The sequence below is a fragment of the Perissodus microlepis genome, chromosome 7, assembly GCF_051167445.1.
Source record: "Perissodus microlepis isolate ML-2025 ecotype Zambia chromosome 7, ASM5116744v1, whole genome shotgun sequence".
NCBI classification, from domain to species: domain Eukaryota; kingdom Metazoa; phylum Chordata; class Actinopteri; order Cichliformes; family Cichlidae; genus Perissodus; species Perissodus microlepis.
The window spans coordinates 38,191,270-38,197,469 of record NC_140467.1 but is presented as its reverse complement, the minus strand read 5'-3'; positions in this window follow the sequence as shown (position 1 = coordinate 38,197,469).

The window sequence follows — 6,200 nt, the reverse complement described above, 5'->3', positions numbered from 1 at the left end:
ATTCTGATGTTGACTGAAGTGCTCAGAATAGTTACGTGAGTTCACAAAGGTGCACGGGTGCAAGACTGCATAAAGGAGATGAATATGACAGCCTCTTCACTCCTATCTTTTCACTGACACCAGTAACACAAAACATGAAGCGCAGAAAAGTCAGCAAACAGGTATAGAATCGCTTTAAGACTATTGCATGTCTTATTAAGCACTGAGTCATTTCATAACGCCAGAAATACGAGGAAACACCTGGTATGCTGAGTGTGGAAACTGTGGAAAATATTTTTTTGTGAGCTTGGCAATTAGTTTTTTTTCCCAAAAGAATGGCACTTTTAAAAAATGATTTAAAATAAATACTCCAGAAAAGTTCATTCTGGTATGTGAATTGGGATGAGCTTATCTGTAACTGTTGAATAAGTAAGTATACAGAAAGCATGCCTACAGTACCTTATCTACATTATTCTAAGTCGGAAAAGTATATCTGACTGTCAGTCTTGAAGCTTTAGTCTCGGTTTTCACAAACATAACTACTTCTGGACAAGGTTTGATTACTGAATGTTTGGATTTCTGAATGTTCTGAGGGAAGATGTGGTCTCTTCAGTAACTACAAAATACCCAGAAATCTGTCCACTTTTGAACAGCTCTCAGAAGTCCCATAATGCACAATCTGCTACTGTGTGCAGTGAAGCGACTGCAACTGTGTGTCGGAGAGTGCATTTGTCTTTGTACACCCGCCCAGAAGAGTAGTATGTGACATAAACGCATTTCAGTAAATGCACATTTAGGCAACATAATTCTGGTCTCTTATGCACTGCAATGTGCATTTGGGGGTAGTTTGTTCAGTTGCTGTTTGCAACAAGAGTAAGCATAAGCATAGCAGTTTTACACACCAAAAGCCTGGTAGCACTGACTGTATGTATGGCAATGTCATTGTGTGTAAAACTTATTTTCTTTCACCCAATTCTAGAATTTTTTTAAACAGTTTTATAAATATTTCTCTTACATTAAGACATCCCAATTATTTAACAGTTAACTACGCAGAGTTACATGGCTGCCTTTGAATAGTGGCAATTTTTAAATGTCCCTTACCTGAACACTAATATTTGGTGTTAGTTTCCTTTTAACATTTAAAATAGAATAATATTGTGTTATCATTTTATTAAAATTCTGCCTTTCAGATATATACTTCAAAACTGAAAAGACGTTTTTTATTAAAGTTTTTTGTTTTGTTTTGCTCTTTTAATTCATAAAGTTTTGTCAGTGCTATACAGATAGCATATTGTGAAATATATCAGTGCTTCTCAGGACCAGGGTCAACACAGGCCTAATTAAGCCTCGAATAATTAATCATCTGATTACCAGGGCTGTTAAGAGGAGTCGGGACAGTCCAGTCTTTTTCCCCTTACTATTCTGATAACAAGTCAATTCAGCTGCCCATAACGTTTTTACGATACGTCCACACTAGCACGGATAGACTTGAAAACGGCGTTTTCGTCTGAAAATGCTCCGCGTCCACACTAGCGTTTTCAGTCGTTTTTACAGAGTTGTGCGACCACATTGAAACGGCCAAAAACGCTTACGTTCCAGTACTGCGCATGCGTGAAACGCAAGAAGAAATGCCTGCCTCATTTCTGTCTGCAGTTTATTTACTTTCCGGCTCTTTGAAGCGTTGCGGCAAAATGTCGAGGAAAAGCACCGAGTTTTTTAAATGGACTAACAATGAGGTGGAGTTGTTGCTGCGAGTAACACAAAAGTACAAAGTTGCAAAAGCGAGTGAGAATTAAAGAATTTGAAGAAAAGCTATCTGAAGCATGTACAAACTGATATTAATCTTTAATAGGGCTGCCAAAATTGAAATTTCAAAATGGCCAAAATGGAGAGAAAACGATGTGTTTTCTCTCCATTTTGGCCTCCCGTCCAAACTGAGAAAACACAGCGTTTTGAAAACGCTCTCGAAAAAGAATACATTTCAAAACGGAGCTGCCCCATCGCAGTGTGGACACTCTAAAACGCAGACTTTCTAAAACGATGACGCATTTTAGTCATGTGATGCAGTCATGTGACCAATTAAACTAAGATAGCGGAGGGCATTATACAGCAGTTGTTTTGATTGCTCTCAATTTTGACAGCCCTATTAAAGATTAATATCGGTTTGTACATGCTCCAGATAGCTTTTCTTCAAATTCTTTAATTCTCACTCGCTTTTGCACATTGCGCAGGGCTGGAACGTAAGCGTTTTGGGCTGTTTCAATGTGGACGCACAACTCTGTGAAAACGACTGAACACGCTAGTGTGGACGCGGAGCGTTTTCAGTCGAAAACGCTGTTTTCAAATCTATCCGGGCAAGTGTGGACGTAGCCTTGGAAAACATCTCTGAAGCACTGCCCTTTGATCTTGCTCTCTTTAACACCCATCTCAACTGCTGTGTTAGACGTGAGGTGTTAAATTTTGCACTTTATAGTGGACGGAGGAGGTTGGCAAAAATGAGGCCTGAATCTTTTATTTCTTTTTTTCTTTTCTTTTTTTGAGACAAACAATACAAGAACTGCGTTTCACATCAGAAACAGAAAACTCAAAGCGTGCTGAAACAAAAGTCTTTAGATCTGGAAATGATGGAAAATATTTACACTTCACAATAGGCATGGAATAAAACATCATTTACGACAGTGAGTCAAGCTGAAGATGATCCCTTCATGCATGGTGGGAGTGAGCTGAGGGCTGTCTTCTCATTGATTTTTCTTCAGGCCTTTGTCTCCCTCCTTACCTCAGGCTCTATTCCTCTGTTGGCCAAAGAGCTCAGCATCAGGCCAGTAAACAAAAAAACATTGATGATCATTTGAAAGATGAGCATTTTGAAAAAAAACCCTAAAGCTTTCCTTACACAATATCCTCAAAGAAATGTTCAGCTTCAAGCAGAGATTGTTTTATATGAAACGAAGCTTAACGTGAATTATTGTGATTTAACACTTTTTCACAGCCATGGCCATTTTATGTGCCCATTTTTATCCATTACTCAAGTTTAGAGAACACTCAAGTGAAGTTTGGAAAATAATGGTGGAACTTTGTCAAAGCTGTGTGAGGAGGAGTCGAAAGATTAGGGGTTACTGTTGTGACCATTTTGGATTTTTGCCTGTGTTAGAAGATGGAAAAGAAAATGCCCTTGATAGTTCCCCATAAATCTGTGTGATGCCTTCACTAACGCCTTCACGCACACACACACATTTGTTTTACAGCGCAAGAGTTGCCAAAAAATACCCACTTTACAGTGAAATTCAACCAAAAAAGCAGCATATCATCACACTGAGAAGCTAGAACCAGCCAACGTTTGGCATTTTGACTCTCACTCTCACCTTTGAGCAGGATTCTCCTGTATTCTGGCAAAGCCTCAGAGTCTGAACAGAGCTTACAGAAAAACTCTTTTGTAGCTGCAAAGAGCAGATGCCAGAAGGTGGTTTGTTTGTCATGGCAGCACCATGATAAGCACCCACCACCTTCTGGTGACACCCCAAGGGCCCGGTAAGATGAAGAAGCAGGCTTCTAAGCCTGGATTGGACAAAGCATACTTGAGCAGCAGAGAGGTATTGGCAAGCCAGCAAGGCTGCAGCTGCATTATTTGCCATCCACTAGTTATATGATGTAGAATAAGCTGCCTTACTACAGGAAATTCCTAATTCTCCCTTTTAAAACCTCAGGCGTCTCATACAATCTTAACAAGTTTGAGTTAGTTATTTTCTAATCAAGTCTTCGTTTCCACTTATTAGAAGATTTCTTGAGAGTTAAGAGGCTGAAGATATGCTTGTCAGGATTTATCCTCTTGAGTGACACAGTGAGTATTGTGTGCGTGTGTTTGCATGCATGTGCATGTGTGTTTGGGGAAAGTGGGTGGGACTGTGTTTGTGCATGCGTGTACTTAGGCACGCTGTATAAGCCTTCAAAAAATGTTTGTGTTGGTGACTGCCATCTCCCTGTAGTGCTCCAATAATAGCTTCTGCTTGTTAATGTCCTGGTGTGAACCCTTGTCTCTTCCTGTTCAGAGGCCAATTGCTTGACTTAGAAATGATGGACAACAGTGTTAGCAAGATCCAGCAAAGTGCAACAGAAATAAAATGTCACCATGTCAGCAAAGTGCAAAACTGTTGTATCGACTTGCTGGCATTATACTTTAGTGAAGCCTGCCTGTTGTGTTTGCTTTCAAACTATGCAAAATTTCCACTGATGATGTATTCATGGCAGATTAATTTTCTGTCAGTCAAATGCAAATGCCCCAAAGTGCCATGTTATTTCTAAAGCCTCCTAATGGCTTCAGTATGTTAATGGGTAAAATAAAAAAGTTGTGAGGTATTGTACTTCAATATGATCCCACCGATGGAAGTCAGGTGTCTGGACATCAGCTTTATTGTAGGACTTAATTGTTTACTTTCTGTTCTGTTAACACAGATTTCTTCGGAACAACTCAGGTTTTTACAAGAAAATACTTTTTTTTATTGCAAGTAATTTTTAAGTACTGCCTAAGTAATTTTAAGGAGTTTACAGTTTCATGGTAATTTTTCCAGAAAAACAAATAACATGCTGTACTTTACAGGCCTTTGACTGTGTTATGGAGTTGATCTTGCCTTTTTATACCTTTAGTTTTTACATCTTTTTTTAATAATTATTATGTTGATGTGCACCACTGATTTTCTATTATTTAATTGTCCTTCCTCGTTTCCAATATAAATGTGTGTCTGTGAACATTCTCAGTCATCCAGGCCTTGCAAAAAAAAAAGCGACTGGTTGTGAACTCACACAACCCTACAATAAAAAAATAAAATAACATAAAAATTCAAAGGCCTTTGTGACCTTATAATGATGGAGCCAAGTCTAACTATTTGTTTTCACACCTTTGAAAAGAAGTGTGCAGGAAAGAAGTGTATCCTTTCCTCTAAAATACCTGAAGGTTAGGCAAGGTTAGTCTACTCCATAAACGGCTCTCGCCCCAAAAAGTAAAGCCTACTCACAAGGTAAGACAGGGGAATATTGTTTGTTTTTCCTTTCTTCCCTAGGGCTCACAACAGCAGGTAGCTACCTATGTTTGATTTGGCAGATTTTTTTTTTATTTTGGGGGGGGGGGGGAATAACCTTCCTGATACAACCATCCCTAGGGATTTGTTTCTCCTCCTGGGATCAAAGTGGGATTTTTTGTGTGTTTAAAAAGATGTGGTTCATGAATATGTAGCTGTCAGTTTAGGCTTCACTCACGCAGGCCTAGAGACTGATCTGTCATAGCTGGATAGTTAGGTTAGTTAAAAGTAATAGATGTGTGTCCTACGGTAGATAAGTAAATACCATGTTGCACACCACATTGATACTTTTCCCCTGTGTATTCTCTGTGAAGGACTTGATTCACACAATGAGAAAGTTAACATTTTCCTCCCTTTGCCATCTTTATTAAAATTCTGCTGACACTTTCTCTGACTGAGAAAGACTACAGGCAAATTGGATGGTAAACACATTCAAAGTCCTGTCACTCAACAAAGCGGTTTGGCTCTGAAGTCAGCGAAGAGTCTCAGTGGCTTTAATTCTTCCCAACTTCACCTAACACCCTGAGTATAACAGATTTGATGTTTAGCCTCTCCACAACAAAGAAAGTTTGTTTTCCTTCATGTGTCTCTGCTTCCCAGTGCCCCCTATATGCAAAAGCACAAAAAAAGATCTACGTCTGAATTTTTTTTGTTGTTGATCTGCGACAGTGTGAATTTTAAACAAAAAATAAAAGTTTGCAGGTGGTTTATAAGGGCAGTGAACGAGAACTGTAACAGTTTTTTTCATTTTCATTGAAGGACTTGTCAGTTTTGGAAAATAACTATGTGGCTGCAAATCAGAAACTTTTACTTTCATGTCAGTCATGTCTTTAAGTTTTGAAATCTGAGTTGGAGATAAGATTTTCACGATTTTTCTCAGACAGTGGATGTTCTGCACATCGGTTTGTGGCTTAAATGGATTGGTATTTTATCTCTGTCACATTCTTGACCATCTTCAGCTTTGTTCATTTTACACAGACTTCTCTGCATGAAATATAAATTAAATATGTTTCCATATAAATTCCCCTTCCATCAACTAACTCACTCTTGTAGAGAAAAAACAAAAAGCAATATGTAGTGTATATGTACTATGTACTGCCTTTTTGATTTTAATTGGTTTGTATTCTGTTCTCCTTTTTGGAACTAATA